Here is a 16,366-nt window from a genome sequence, read left to right on the forward strand (position 1 = left end):
AGGCGAATTCCTTGTCCTTATTCTTGTCAAAAGATTTTTCGTCTATACGTCAAGTTGGCCTCATTAAGGCCCCAAGAAGGTAGCAAGTGAGGTACCCAGCATCAACTTGAGGACTACACCTGCAAAAAGTAATCACTATATATTTCTGAAACTGCCTGTAAATTTTTTTGAGTCTTTCAAATCCTATGTGGAAAAGCAGAGTTTATTCTTAAGATACCTGAGTAGCAATACCTGAAATAGTTCTTGGCCCTGAAATGGAAAACAGGTATTTGTGGACCACTCACTCTGCTTTCTCTGGTGACAAAGACTCTGGCTTGGTCTTTGTCACCCACTCCTGGATGAACAGGGGGCAGATGCCTTCTGAGGTGTACAGCAAAGCCCCCAGGGCTTGTGTGGCATGTCCTAGCTCACATGGACAAGGACTCCACTGGGGGGAATTGCACAGCTCTTCTGGCATAGGAGGTCAATGGCCAGAAAGGCTCATAAAATGATGGGGAAGGCAGTTAATGAGATAAATCTGCACCTCTCTGAATCTTACACAAACATGTGGGGAATTTTTTCCCATTGCTATAACTGTTTTTCTGAATGTGCTGGCTGCTAGTGACCTGTACAGGAGGAATCCCATTCATCCACCTGCTATGGCAGGACTTACCCAGTGCTGTGAACAATGCTGACCACAGAAAACAAGCTGACAAGAAAAAAAAATCTAAAGTGTCAGGCCAAAAATATTAATTTAAGCAATGTAAAATTTGAGTTAAAACACTGTCCAAAGAGAGTGTGTGTCCTGATTTGAAGCTTTAAGCCAACAGATAAAGAGCAATGGAGAGAACTCAGCTGTGGTATACATCTTGCTCTCAGGCATTGTGGACTGTTTGTCTGGAGTGCTGGTTTTAGGCACATAGCAGAAAAAATACAGGGCATCTCCCCTTAGGTGCAAATTCTGGTTTGTTCATCTCTTCCTGTATAATAATTAGGAATTTGCTGTTACCCATATGGAGGTAGTATCTTCTCTCTTGTTAACAGGAAGATGCCAGAAAATTTAAGAAAACTAAAAAAAAAAAACATTTGAGGCATGTAAACTTCACACACATGCTAAAGAAACAGCTCTCTCAGTTACTGCTGAAGCATACTACCTGCCTACACCCACTCAGCTTGAGCTTGCCTGCCAGTACACTTCATTATGCAAGTGTAATTTGCTATCATAAAGCTATGCGATTATTTTCCCAAACTTAGGCGTATCACGCCCTATCAGCAGCCTCGTGTGTGTGTGTGTATATGTATGTGTATAGAGGTTTTTTTGCTAGAAAGCATCAATCTGATGTTGAATAGCAGAAAGCTGGTTCCCCACTCCTTAAAGAGTGAATAATTTGGATGGCAGCATTGCAGGGTGCGTTGGACATTGTATTCACACCCCTCTTTCCAGGTTGCTTTGTTCCCATTCCCCGTGAATCTTCTCCATGGTGAAGACTTCTTCTGTGTCACTGGCAGCTAAAAGATTTTCATACCTGTAGTAGCAATGTAACATGTTAGAAATTGGTCTGTTCCCTCTCTGTGGGCTTTAACTTGTACTTTATGCTTGAATCCTTTGTTCTCAGATAAGAAACTGGCCTTTGCATTTAGCCTACTGAGTGTTTACTGAGAAATAGCAGCTCCCATCATACCTCCCTGCGGCCAAAAGAGTCCATCTTACAGGAGGTTTGGGTGTGGTGTTGTTTACGAAACTGGTCTTCCCTGAAGCTGAAGAGGAATACTGTTATCTTACATTGGCAAAACAGATGGTGCATTTTCCTGCGAATAATTAGCTATGCAGTGCATAGTCTGCACAGAGTGAGAGGAAATCCTTGATGCCTCTCTGCCACTTTCTCTTCCCCCCAGGTCTTCTGCCTGTGCAGCACACGGCTGCAGACCGTAGTGGTCGAGAGCTTGTTGGTCGGACAGTGTCCAGCAGAAAGTGGTGCCAGTCTATTTCAGGACTCTGGCAATTTGACAAATCGCTCATAATTAGTCATGTGAGGCTTGCTTGAGCTGCTGCTTGACTCAGGCATATTTGGCACGCAGAGCTGAGATGAGATGAGAAGCCTCTCGGGCTGCCTGCTGTGAAGACGGGCTTATGGCACCTCTGCAGCCTGGCCAGCGCCTGGTGTGGAGTTTCACATCAGGGCAGGGATGTTGCCTCCTTCCTGCCCCCTCAGGAAGTTCTTGGATGTGATGGTGTCCAGTGAGGCCCCCTCAGATCTTAGAGAAACTGAGTTTTCAATCTGTAATCTAAGGAACCTGTGTGAATCTAGATTTTAAGAGACAGGAGTACTACAGCAGTGTGCCCTGCTACTGAGTCCACGACGCCTGACAAATAAGTGCACTGAATTTACAAATAAGTGCAATTTACAAATTTACAAATTTACAAATAAGCGCGCTGAATTTTCAACCAGAAACATCGGACGCCGTAACAGTTGGTATGGTTAAATCTCTGGCTAGCGATGAGGGGTGTGCAATGTCATTTCAAGATAGCAGAAGAAAATAAACCATGGTGAAAAGGAATCTCCCAAGCTGGAATTCCCTGGCAGCTCTGTAGCAGTCAGCCCCAGCTTTCCAGAGTGACACCTGACTGACACATTATCTAACTGCTGCCTGACCTGCCATCAATGGGAACCTGCTTAGCTTTAGGTGCTTTGCGGAGTTGTAGCCTAAATTGGTTTAAGCAGGCCTAGGATTGGTAACCTGTCACTGCTGCTTGACAAGCACTTAGCAAAGATGACTAAGTAAGTGCAGTGTTCTTACACAGAATGTACTCAGCTAAAAAAATCCCCAAATAAGTCCTAAAATTACTTTTTGTTATATTGGTTGCAAACTTTGCATCTCCATGCCTTATACACAGATCCTACAGCTGCAGTGTGGTCTGTGCATATGTATGTTATCTTCTTGCTCCGTGCACAGATAGCTGTGGGCATGAATTAGATGCAGCTGTTCTGGTCAGTGAAACACTTAAAAGTCTAACTGGATTCCAAAAGCTTTGCAGAAAGTCTATCCTTTTGCACACTGAAGAGAGTGTTGGGGCAAATCTATCGACAGATGATAACAATGACAGCTTGTGTTGAATTCTTATGCGCTAAACTGTGGCGTGACTTCATCTGAAACCTTGTACGTATTCATACTGGTATGGAAAAAGTCAGATGGGGACATCAAAGAGGTGTTTATGAAATACAGGTATAAAGCGAAAAGTGCTGATTCTTTCTTCTTTTTGAGGACATTGTCTCATGAAATTAACAGCAAGCAAATGCATGCAATATAGCAAACACTTTTGTTGTCACTATGAGCATCCTACTGCAAGACATGATGGAATAACATGCTTGTACCAGTAGCCATATCTCTCCTGATAGACACATGAAGTTTCATTGTGATCCCCTGTACGAAGGAGAAACTGCTTCCAACCTATAAGTTGTGCTACACAAACTCAGCTCTTAAAGGCTTGTGGTGACACAGATTATTCTGGATTTCTGGATTGGGTCTACCCAAACACTCAGGCAAGCAAACAGCTTTGAATGTGTCCTGCAATATGCTTCAATGGAATGACTCACACTTTTCTAAGAAGAGTCAGAACATGAGATGTCTTATTGGGACTTCTGGAAAAAGGAGAAACTACTACCAGGAGCTAAAAAAATCAGTAAAAACCAGCTATGTGAGTCCATGTGGGAAGTACACATGTGGTTGTAGTGAATGTTGTTACACTCATTCTCCCGTGAAGATTTACTTCTAATTATTGCAATCTATTCTTCCAACTCCAAGACTAGATGAAGGAGCTGACAGAGATCTGTGCCCCCCACTGAATTATCGTTGATCAAAAACTAAAATTTGTTGCTTTCAGCAGTAAGAAAATTAATGTTTCTTCTACAGTACATATCCTTACCTCTTTTTTCTGCCTAATGTAGAGAGCTGCACGGAGAGCAGCACCTTGCCCACAGGCTTTCACTAACTAATGTGGGCAGGTATTCTCCCAGCAAGATGGGCAACCAGTTTCAATGCATTTTGGGTACCAGCTACACTCTGACTCAAAACATAGATGGGTACCAAACTCTAAGAAGGAGATTAATATCTATTTAAATTACCAGGCTAGGTATGCTTTTTCTGGGAAATGAATGCATACTGAAAACTGCTGAATTGGGTATCTCTAAAAATCCCAGTCCAGATGTATGACACTAAAACAAGGTACTTCGGTTGTTCTGAAGGCAACACATACTGTTAAGAGGTTGCATTTGTTTGGTTTTTGTGGGGTGGGGTCATGTCTCCTGAGACAGAGGATGCAGTTTCTACGTGTTTACTATTTAGCAAGTGCTTCTGGTAAAAGATGATTCTTGTTTACATTTCTGTTTGGTTTGTCTTTTGTTTGCTTGTTTTGTTCTCAAATGTTCTTCCTATTAATATGTCTTCTGGAACTGCCTGGCCTACTTTAGGCTAAAAATAGCCCTTGTTGCTACTGCTGTAGCTCCACGCAAGCCATAGGGAACACCCACACTAGGAAAGAAAACCTCATGCCCTACTGAGCTTCCCTGACATGACAAGCAGGTCAGAAATCCATATGACCAAAAAGCAGGAGGAAAAACAAATCCTGCCTTCCTGCTCTGCTTCTGTTAGGCTTGCTGGTGATGCAAACTGGGGAAACAGCAGAATGGCATGTTGGTGTTTTGGTTTCCCTCTGCCTTCTCCACATACACCAAGGACAGTAGAAGCCACTTCTCTTACAGTAGATGTGACAGGTAGATGTACAGTAGATGTGACAGTCGATGTGAAGGAAAAGATGAAAATGCAGAGATATGAAGCTGCAAAGAAGACATTTTCATGTTAGTTGCCAAGCAGTCATTCTTCAAATTAACTTAACTTGATTGATCTGTTTGGTAAATATCAGTCTTTGGGTATGATCAGACCAATGCTGCCCTTGCTGTTGCACTGCTTAAACGAACAGGAATACCTCTCGCACGCAACTGAGACATCTTCAGTTGTGCCTGCGCTCCTGATGTCTTACAAAGGAAAAGGGTTCTGGATACACAAACATGTTTTCCTCTGCATTGCAGCATACAAAACTTAGTACTTCTCAGCCTTAAGTGGATAACTTTCCACTGCTTGTCTGCTTGTGCCCCTCAGTCCACGTGGCCCACAGTGTGTGCTGGTGAGATGCAAACAGTCTGGGCTTTCTGGTGATCTTGGGCAACTCACCTCACTGCTGTGTGGCACTGCGCTCCCCATCTGTGAAATGGGGGGTAACGCTTCTGCAGCTACCTTGGCAACTGAGGAACGAAGCTCCATTGCTCCACAGATAAAAAATTTGCTTTCATGATTTACTCTATGCTGTTTTTTTCAATTTTACAATTAAGGCATATTGGCAAGAGGACTTCACATACTTATGGGAAGCCAGGACTCTGCACTCATTTGCAGTAGAATAACTCCTGGGTGACCTTTTCTTTGCCCTGCCAACTAGGAATTTGGCTTACATATAAATAGTTGGTACCATTCGCACTTGTAAATACACATCTGTGACTTGGAGGCAAATCTGAGCCTAATGCAGAGTAAGCACAAGCTACTCTCTTGGTGTTCTCACTGAGCTCGTAAGTGCTAGTTTGTTGAGGACAGGTTATGTCGGGTACTGTGAGTTCAGAGTAGCCCAGCAGCTCCTGCACAGCAAGAGCTGCTCAGGTGGATGGGGCAATGCACGGTTTTTGAGTATGGGTCCACAATGCTGCGCAGCAATCTTGGTCAGCAGTCCTGCCCGGTCCCCTGTGCGTGCTTGATGAGGCATGGGGAAGGAAGCATGCCAGTGATGCCAAGGCCTGGGTCCCACCCTGCTGCCATTGGCATGCCCTGTGCTCCAGGCTGCCAGGGTCCTCTAACCCAGAGCATCCCTGGGGTTTAGGGGCACCAACGCTGTTACGGGTCACCCAGACCTCAGCCCTCTGTGTGTTCGCTTTGCTCCCTGGGTTCATCCTCCTCCCCCCTCCCTCTTTTTGGGGGGTGTGCAGTCCGGCCGGTGGTGATGCTGGGTTTGAAGCCGCTGGAGCCGTATGCTCACAACAGCGGGGGCTGGGGGAGGAATAGCAGGAGGGGGGCTGCCGGACCGCGTCCGGCCTCTGCCTGGCAATTGCCGAATTACAGGTAGAAATGTCCCGGGGGTGGGGGGTCGTGTTGCTCCCCGCCCCCGCGGCCTGTGGGAGCGGGGAAAGCCCCGGGGACCGGTGGCTCCGGCACAAAGGAGGGCGCCGGGGCCGGCCGGGGCCACGGCAGCGCCGGGCCGAGCGGGGGGCAGCCGCGGCCGTGCCCGGGGAGACCCCGCTCCCTCCCCTCCCCTCCGCCCGCCCCTCCCCGGCCGGCCCCTGTCCCCTCCCTCCGCTCCGCAGCCGGGGCGGGGGGCTGGAAGCCGGGTCCGGCGCAGGGGAGGCAGAGGAGGAGAGGCGGGCGATGGGGAAGGAGCCGCGCCGGTTATCCTCCGGGCATCGTTAGGGAGAAAACGGGGGCGGGAGGGGGTGAAAAAGACGAAGGAAAAGGGAGGGCGTCCCCGGCCCCCGCCCCTCTCCAGCGCGCCGAGGAGGGAGGGCGGACCACGATGCCCGGCTGGCGGGCGCTGCCCGCCCGCCCGCATGGAGACCGCCGCCCGTAGCGGGGCTGCCGCGCCGCACCGCGGGGTGAGCCGGGCTGCGCGGGTGCGGGGGACCCGCGGGGTGCGGAGGGCCGGGGCGGGCGCGGGGGGCGGGCGGGAGCCCGCTGCCGGAGGTGCCTCCGGCCCGCCCGTGCGGCGCCGGGTCCCGGGGGGCGGGGGGGGCTCGGGGCGGCGGCAGGAGCCCGGCACGGCCCTGGGGGCGTTTGGGCTGCGGCAGCCGGGGCGGCGCGGCCGCTTTCCTGCTCCCCGCCGCCCCGTTTCTGCGAGCCGAGACGGGCTGGGATGCGGGAGCGCACGGGTTTGTCTCCCGCACCCGCGGCATCCCTGGGATGCGCTGGAAGCAGTGCGGGGGCAGAGCCCGGGGTGCCGGCTCCAGCCAGGGGCCGCGCGGGGCCGGTGCGGGCTCGCCGGTCGCCACGTGGCGAGCGGAGGACGAGGGGTGGCCAGCTGGGGCGAGGAGCGTGCTCGGCGGCAGCGCCGCGGCGACGGCCGCTCATTTTCGGAGGGGCACTTCTCCCACGAGTGGGTGCCGGGCCGCCCCTTGCCCCGCCGTGCTGCTGCGGACGCGCCCTTCCACGCGGGAACCTCCCCCGCAAAGGGGGGTCCCTCTCCGCCGCTCCGCTGCCCGCCTCGGTGGAGCCGTGCAGGCTGGCACCTCGCTGTGCCTGGGCTCGGGGTCCCCGGGGGAGCAGACACCTTCCCCTCGCCCCAGCTCGCTCCCCGGGCAGCCCGTGGTACCGTGCGACGGGGTCTGTAGTGAAAACGCGTGGGTTGTCTTCGCCCCGAGAGTGGGGACGGAGCGGTGATTCCGGCCAGCAGCCCACGGAGAGACGGTTGTCAGTGAAGGCGGACACCATGTTTCTGTTACTCTGTTCCCCAGCTGTGCTCTTCTCGCCCGGTCTCTCGCACTGCTGCGGAGTTGGTTGGTAGTTTGGGAGAAGACTGCGTGCTGCAGCAGGGCGTGATGGATACGCTGCATGCAGGGAAAAGACGCTTTGGAGCAGAGATGCAGAAATGTCACTATATGCAATGTCCCTGTCGGGTTTGGACGTTTTGAGAGACCTGACTCTGAGTCTTTTTGCATCTCTAGAAAACCTCGGTGGTACCAAAAGGAAAAAATTCAGGCATTTTGATCGGCTGTCATTTAAAGCGTGCAGGTAGTGAGATGAGATTTCCTAGCTGACATCTGAGGTTGTACAATAGTTCTCTTAATCCCTCTGGGTGTGTACTTAAGAAATAAATGGGTAAGAGTAACAGTACTGGTTCTGCACGTGATGCGGTCTTTGTGGGGGCATGAAGACACCTGGGACAGAGCAGGGACTTCAGGTGACATCCTGCCTATTGCAAAGGAGATGGGTATGGTGAGGAAAAGCAGAGGTCATGGCTCTGCTTAGAATTCTGTCTGTTTCTGCTTGGGCACAAGGAAGGAGGTTTTTTTAAAACCTTTCAGTTTTGTACAATGGGCTCTTGTGCTTCAGTTGGGAAGGAAGGTTTCCAGAGAGTCACTGCAGACAGGGTTACCTCTGAGGCAGAGGCTGCTCTGTGTGACTGCCCTCAGCCTTTGAATTTCAAGATCCAGTTTAGTCTGAGGGCATTGCTGTGGACCTACCTCTTTTTAAAGTCATCTCACTACTCTCAGGTGTGATTTTTGGGGGGCTATTTCTAAAAATAAAGACGGGTAAGACCTTAGGGGAAGTCTCTTTTGCATTTGTCCATATGTAAGTTTGAATGTGCTGTACAGGAGAAGAACTGGAGGCTTGACACGGGAGGAAAAAGGACAAAATTTACATCAACTGAGGATCTGTCAAGTGCTGGGAGCAATGAAAACAGCTCCCTACTACCTCCCTTTATTTATTTGTATTCCTTCCTCTCCTCCTCACCTTTCATTGCTAGCTCTCACATGGCATATTTCAATGTTGGCTTACGCTCACTCTGGGTGGAAAACCAGTGATGCTGAAAAACATTCTAAACCCACGTGTATCAACAAGGATGATATTCACTGCTATTTCTCCTTTGATGGTGGATGTGAATTTGTTTCAGAATATGTAGACTTACTGTGCAAAACTGTGCTAGTTGTTGGTGCTTATTAACCTGTTTCAACACACACAATAAAAACCATGCTGGTTTTTTCCTACTGGTGAGACATCAGAAGAGAGAAAGACCTGGTAGGGAACCATATCCTTAATTCCTCAGCCATGCAGTCACATCTGCTCAGTTACAGAACCTTTTGCTGGGTCTGTAATTGGAGACATATTTTGACTGAATTGAGAAGTTCAGTAGCAAAAGAAGGAGATTTTTGAATTTGCAATTGCATCATAGCTGTCTTTTTTTTTTTTTAATATTGTACCTTAATTTTTTTTGACAGCTTTGATCATCACGAAAAACTTTCCATTTTTTTTTCTTTGCTCGCTCTTCCCTGCCTCTTTGTTCAATGCTAGGAGCCTAGATGCACTTTGTTGTTTTGATGGATTTTTTTAAATTGGAAAACATTTCCATAATTGTTACTTCATCAGCTAATATGCCGAACTGATTAGCCTACTTTCTAGTGCTCTAATTTTTCTTCTTAATAGTTTCTGCAGATAATACAACAGCATTGAGGAAGTGTGTTTTTGCAGTTGTGTTCAGGAGGACCTATGGTGAATATCACTTTGACTGGGATTTTATAGTGGAATTGTCACTTATCATGGAACTAGGCCCTCAAGATATCCAAACTTCTCTAATGGAAAACAGCAACATATCATCAATGCTTAAAAGAAACATTTTTTTAATCCACTAATGCTGGCCTACTTGTGCTGGCTGAAGTTATGGCAAAAGACGTAACTTTTTAAGTTGGCAACTCTTCAAGAGTAAGATCCGTCTTCAGGATTGTTTTTCCCCATCATTGTTTCCTGAAAATAAAGGTAGCACAAAGACAAATTCTGTAGTACTGATGCCAGAAGCCTTTGTGAGCCTCTCTTTTCTCTTTCTACTGGTTTATGCCAAGCAAATCTGTGATACGTGATCAGTTCTCTGCTAGTTTTCACACAAGGGTGCTGACATCAGCTGTGCCACCTCGTTCTGAGAGACTGAAATCAGAGTGGTTGTTTCTTAGGAAGTGAGAGCACCCCTGCTTATGACAGCTTAAGTCTTGAGGCCTTTGCTTGGTTTTTAGTCCATTCATTCCCAGTTGAGATTCCCATGTGAATTAAACAGGTTCAGTTTTGTTTTGTCAACTTGATTGGCAGCCAGGAGGTTAGTTCTCCAGAACTTGCTGAATAGTGTCTGTTGAGGCTCTGACTGGGGGTCTGCGATGCTCTGTGCTTTGAATTTCCCAGCTCTGGAGGAAATCCATGCTCTTCAGATAGCCTGTCTTGATGTTACACTGAGTTCTGCAGACTTAGCCGTATACTCTTCACGGGCCGTGTTTTCTTTCTTTTTGGATCTTTCTTTCTCTTTTTTTTTTTTTTTTTCCTATCTGATCACAGACATGAAAGACTGGGTGCAAACATCGATCTGCAAACCCAGTTGTTCTCTGAAGAACACCCAAAGCTCTTGAGGTTTTTAATAGATGTTTGGATGGGGCATAAACACAAAACTAACAACCAGCATGTTCGTTGCTACTAGTGTGCGAAGCTGGTGCTGCAGCTTACTCATATCCTCTCTTACCTATTTAGGTAATGCATATCCAGGATGAAACTTGCTTTTCCATGGTGCTTTTCAGAAATGCTTGCTTGGCAGCAGCTGAGAGAGCAGTTGTGAGTGGCATTGTTGTTCACGATGCATGTCCTGATTCTGAAAATCTCATGCTTTTGTTAAAATCATGCTACTGTCAGTGTCTATTGGATGGCATGAACAAGGGTTGGAAAAGGGAGGCTACAGAATCAGTATCCACTCTGAGTAATCATTAGCTGGGTTGTTAGATATGGGGTCACCATTCACCCATTTCCTCGCTTCTTGAAAACCTGCTCTGTTGGTAGCCTGTACCCTGTGTACTGTCAAAACAGCGCTGAACAGCCTGTCTGTGTTGTCAACAGTCAGACCTCCTTACAGTCAGTAGCTGCCTGAATCACCTGTAACAGTGATGGGGGCAATTCCACGCTTTGTAGGGAATGGAGGGTAGTGTCATTCATATGGTCATCTTTGTTGTGCTACCTTTTTTTCTGATAAGCAAGTGGGTCAGTCTGCCCATCCTCCTGAAATACAAGATAACTGTCCTTACCCAAGTGGGTTTCTGTGTTTTATTTCAAAAGTGTCAAATTTTGCTAGTGTGGGGTGCAGGACATCCCATGACAGTGTCTGGTGTGTCTTGTGCAGCTGCCATCCCTTCTGGTTATAGTGAAAATTGTACAGAAGTGATTGAGGACATAATTGGTCGGAAAGGGGTGGCACAGGTGCGGGAATGGGGACAGAATGGGCTTATATGTATAAGACAGTGTTTTGATCTGTTTTTCTGAAGGATTCATGCTGCATTATTCTCATATCTTAACCAGAACTAGAATTAGCTTCAAGGCAGATCCACGTGCACAAATGTGCTAATCATTGATTTACCACATCCTCTAGGGATCTGAGGACCAGCATAAATGTAAAGGCATGCTGTTCGTTGCCACCTAACAGAATTCTATCTGCAAGATAGAGGTTTAAAGTTACCCATGGGCTTGGGCATCCTTTGCATTTGGAGTGAGGTTTCTGCTTCTCTTGTTTTAAAGGTGTCACTTTTATTCATGACAATATAGGGTGGTTACATTGCTGCACATCCTCCACTCCTTTAAGCCATTTGTTTAAATAGCCTTGACAATGCACCCCTCCTTTGATTTTTATTTTCTCTTTGTTGTGCTCTAGCAAGTGGAGGGCAGATGCTTTGCTCAGAGAAGTTATTCTATGGAGGAGCAACATTTAGACTTAATGGCTCTTACTGTTGATGACAAAGAGGGTTTGCAGAAGTCACGGCAAATGTCTGTGAGACACTGACTCTATTAATGGCTCTAAGTCCACTATTACAATCTCAGAAGGTGGAACTGATTTTAAAATTCAAGTTGAACTCTGCACAACTGCAAAACCGAGCCTGATTCCTAAGCCCCTCTGAGGACAGATGCTGCATAAGTCTCAAGAAACACATCTGAATCTCATGCCTGGTGTCCCCGGCATGGTCTCATCTGAGTGGACCTGAATGCCTGCTTAGAGTTTGTCAAAGCTAATGGGTTTCTAGAGAAGCTGAGGGCTGGACGCTGTTAGAAGAGCTGCCCTGTTCAGCAACTGAAATGGGAGCATGAGATTTCAGCATGAATTTTCATAGATGTTTCTTGTGCTGCTTTTTACTGCTTTGCTGAGGCACGAGTGAATTCAGAATCCTGCTTCACCATCCATCAGTTTAAATCAATCAAAAGGAGAGGAGGAGGAGAAAAAAATACAACTTTGATGGAAACACACATACTGCAAAAGGCAGTGTATCACATTTATATTCTGCTGCATGCTTCTGTCACCCACGCTTGTAAAATACTCACTGACAACAAAATGAAGTACGTTTAATTTCCACATATACAATAATTTATTGTATTTGCTGAGTAATAACTGGTAGCTCTTCTACGGTAACTTATTTTTCTGCTTATTTCGGCCCTTCTTCCATTCCTTGTGCATGGAGGGGTGTTTAATAATGCATGAACTGAAGAGAAACTCAGTTTGTATTAGCTATTTGTTTTTAAATTGACTGAGATATTTAGAAAGAAACTTGAAAAGTATAATTCCATAAAACGCAGCTGGGATTTCTGGAGCATCCCATGAGAACCATTTACAGGAGAAAGGAAAAGTAGTGGAAGAATGAAGAGTCATTGTACAAGTGTGTATTTTCTTCCCTAAAACACCTAAATCACGCTTCTTTGTGCTTGAGGCTTGTAATACCAGCGAAACACGATCAGTAACCCGTCAGAATAACATAGTTCTGATGGCAGTGCCGTATTTGGATAAATGAAGCCAGAAGAACTGTTTACACAGTCTCATGTAGGAGGAATCTTTCCCTCTCACAGACTAAACCTGCTGTACAAACTTGTGCTCTCCTGTGCCAAAACTCTTTCCTACCTCTCAGAGTGGCCTTGGCCCTGCTCGTGAAATGCCATGCCAGTTCAGCAGGCAGACCTGAGGACAAGCAGGGAAGGACAGGGAAGCCTACAAAATGCAGGGCTGTGGGATGATGGCCCCAGTAGACTGCACAGTGCCCCAAAGTGCCGTTTGTTTCTTTGTGAGGATCATGCCCGCTGGCTGCTCTGAGCACGACTGTGCTCCTGACGAAGAGGTACCCTGGGGAGTTGTCTTATCAGTCACCGTGCTGGGAACACTGTCGACAGAGGAGGGAAAATACACATGTGTGTTGAACAGGAGTGTCTGCACATCTTTTTGGTGTGACTTAGAGATACGTCGGGTAGCTCAAAACCTTCGCTAGGTTGCAGAACCATTGGCTGTAATCTACCAAGCTGAAAGTGGAACAGGTTTTAAAGAACTGGGTGTGAAAAACTCATTGACAGTCGATCATCTTTGCAACTGGGGTATTCAGGGATTTGAGTTGCTGGTAGAAAGGGGTCCACCTTAAGAAATGTGTGGTGAGAGTTGGTATGTTTCTTAAGAGCAGGACCAGGTCTGTCAGAAGACACCAGTCTCCAGTGTTATGCTTCTAACACTGGGCTGAGTCAAGGGAATTTCAGGACTCCCCAGTGCAAATGTAAGCCACAAACTGATAAAGGTTTCACATCCTTGCATCACTCAGGCAAATTAGTCTCAGTTATCTTGAGAATACAGTGAATGTTACTTGGAAAGACATGAAAAGATGTAACACAATTTGTCAGTCATGAAAGCCATTAAGAGCAGGTAACGTCTTTCGGCAAATAAAATACCATTCAAGAAATACCCAGCTTCCTGAGGCTTTCATTGAGACCCTGCTACTTGCTGGCCGCACGGGGCTGCGTACTCCAAATGCAGACACAGTATGCAGACGTAAGTGGTGTCCTGGCTGTGCGGTCGCAGGTTGGTTTTCTGTGCCGATGAGCATCAGACAGAGGGCAGCCCTTTGTAGCAGCCTGTGGAATCGGGAAAACTAGAGGTGGGTCACGGGTTGTGCACTGCAGCCACATTGCTACTGTGAGGCTGCCAAAAACACAAGAGAAAAATCGTTGGTACATAATCATTTCAGGCACCGCTACAGCAGTGAATGGAGAGAGGCCATTGTTTATGTGGGGTTGTCACATATAGTACATCTGCTTCTGCTCTCATGCGTGCCCTCTGCGTGAAGCCAGTGACCCAGGTGTCTGAGAAACAACTTGGAAATTTTCAGATATCTTAGGTTAGATAAGGACAGAGGCAACTGAAAGGAAAGAAAATGAGAGGTTTGGTGATACTCCACTTGAGCTTTTTACAGAAGCTGTAATGGCAATGCAGAGATAGCATAAGGCCACATTAATCTGTCCTGCCACCCATCCTAGAGATGTAATTCACATAAGCAAAACAGCACCTGGCCCACCCACGGGCTGTCACCGAGTTCAGCTCACTTAGGGGATATTGGAGCTGGACTGCGTACGACTTGCATCAGCTAACAGATTATGCAAGGCAGTTGCAGAATTTAACTAATTCACAGGTGTTCAGCAAGAAAAGCAGTGTCTGTGCTACCAGGAATGATCTTTAAGGAGAAGCTGTTCAATGACTATATGCCAATCATTCACTTGTATGATTTGTATGAAAGTGGAGGAAATTTTGACTAGAACTGGCTGGTCTATGCCTTTGTTTCTCTTATGCAGGCAGTTTCCATAGCAAAATAAAAATTCTGGAACATACAGATTTCTGCCAAAAATTACTCAGTTCTGAAAAGTTTTGGCCCAAAACATTGAGCAGAAATTTTATGCATATAACATTTTTTTTTGCTGTAGAGCTGTTTTTTTGAGGGTTAGTTTTATGTTTACTTGAAATTGCAAACATAAAATGATCCACCATTTTGAGTTGCATTAGGTTTTTTTGTTTTCTTTGTTTATTTCCGGTTGAGGGGGTGGGGGTTTATCTGTTTTTCTGTGTTGTGTAGTGTCTTGAGTTTGGCAGAGACGATTATACTTCTGACTTTGGTATCTACAGTAAGAGAAGGGATGTGGAGCTTGAAGTAACAGGAGATTAAGGATCCAGTGAAGGTCCCCTATGTCTAGTAGTTCTGTTTGTGTCCATATCTGTGTTCATTAATGGGATCGTTATAGAGATTTTCTTGAGTTTGTGGTTCTATGATGGAAATAAGAGGTAAAGTAGGAGAGCAGGGAGTCAGGAATGACCAAAGTCATAACCTGTTTTTCTTGCTAACAGGAAGAAAACACAGTGTCATTTCAGACAGAATGAAAATTTGTTTGCTTTGTACCACTGTTTTATCTCTTTATGGGTTTGCAGCTTCTTTTCGTAAAAAGATGTCTTTTATTTACCCAGAGTTCAATTTTGAAACTACCTGCTGGAGTTGTTGACCAAAAGCACGTCCCCAAGCCCCTCCCCTGCTCTTTCCTTTGGATTCCCTAGTTCCTTTAAGAGAAGGGAAAGCACACAGCTGCTATTCAACGGAGTAGCAGTGGTGTGAGTTGCATGGGTTGCATTTATTTAGTATTGCCTGTGATTCCCCAGGAAGTGACTGCGTTTGTCCCTACAGAAAAGGGACCACCAAAGACAGATTTTCCTGCCACGCTGTAACAGCTCTTGAAATAAAAGACTGAGGCGCTTTTTTTTGGTAAAAACCTGTAACAACCTTGTTGCTTAAGCATGACATCAGACTTCATTTCTGATCACCACCAGAGTCGTGAATAAGCCATTTGCATGAAGAAATATTAATGCCAGGCTAAACAAAGAGTCACAGAAAGAGGCCCTGGCTGGAATGGCAAAAAATGAGTAAATATCATTGACCTTGTTGTGCTCCTGCTGGCTTTGTTCTCTAAATAGGAATATATAGGTCAAGGAAATGGTAAATAAACTTGCTGACATTTTTTCAATACTGATAGCTCTGCATTTCCTGGCATGATAGCCTGTATTTTCCAGTACATAATGATCTGCAATTAATCTTCAGTCATTTATCCAATCAAATGCTCATGTCTTTGGAATCAACACCAGTAGGGTGCTCAAAGGAAAAACAAAGCTCTTACGAGATCAACTAATCAATTTCAAGAAGGAGCTCATCCTGTAATGTCTTTCAGCCCATCAGCCCTATAAACATTCTTTCAGTGCTGAAAAAAAGTTTAATTATTATCAGATAACTGATGTTATTTGAAAATAATTAATTGATAGTATTAATTAGTAGTTGACACAAACTGTATTCTCTCTCAGGTTAGACAAAGTTAACTTAGGGGCGGATGTTAGTACCATTCCTGGTGATCTGTAGTTAGGACAAAAGTTGGAATACATTGTTCCTTCAGCACATGACTTTGAAATTTGTATTACCCATTACTGTCCAGGATAGCGTCAATGCGCAGATCATCATTACCCTGACTTACACTGTTGAACTGGGCAACGGGAGATACTCGCTTTGAAAATTACTGTGTTGCTCATCGCCACACTCCTGGCAGTAGCTGAAGATGTTAGTCCATGATGTCCATGCCCTCTTAGGACAGCACTTTCTGTTTGGTCTCTGGCTGATGTAGCACTGTAAAGAGAGATTGACATCCAAAGGGGAGAATATGCTGCTTTCCTTAGGAGACTATGGCAGTGATGATGATGATGATACACACCCAGTGACTGAAGTTTTCC

General features: G+C 46.2%; 1 protein-coding gene across 3 annotated transcripts in view; it reads left to right on the top strand.

Annotated features, from left to right (window-relative positions):
• Positions 1–6,399: 6,399 nt before the first annotated feature.
• The window catches only part of PLPPR1 (phospholipid phosphatase related 1), a 135,038-nt gene continuing 125,071 nt past the window's right edge, over positions 6,400–16,366 (top strand). For 2 of the 3 annotated variants that reach the window (XM_075527084.1, XM_075527082.1), the window contains exon 1: positions 6,400–6,668. The gene's annotated coding sequence lies outside the window, so the exon portion shown is untranslated. The remainder of the gene's footprint in view (positions 6,669–16,366) is intronic. The other variant, XM_075527081.1, reaches the window with a different exon arrangement.

The sequence above is a fragment of the Mycteria americana genome, chromosome Z (assembly GCF_035582795.1).
Source record: "Mycteria americana isolate JAX WOST 10 ecotype Jacksonville Zoo and Gardens chromosome Z, USCA_MyAme_1.0, whole genome shotgun sequence".
In the NCBI taxonomy this organism is placed as follows: Eukaryota; Metazoa; Chordata; class Aves; order Ciconiiformes; family Ciconiidae; genus Mycteria; species Mycteria americana.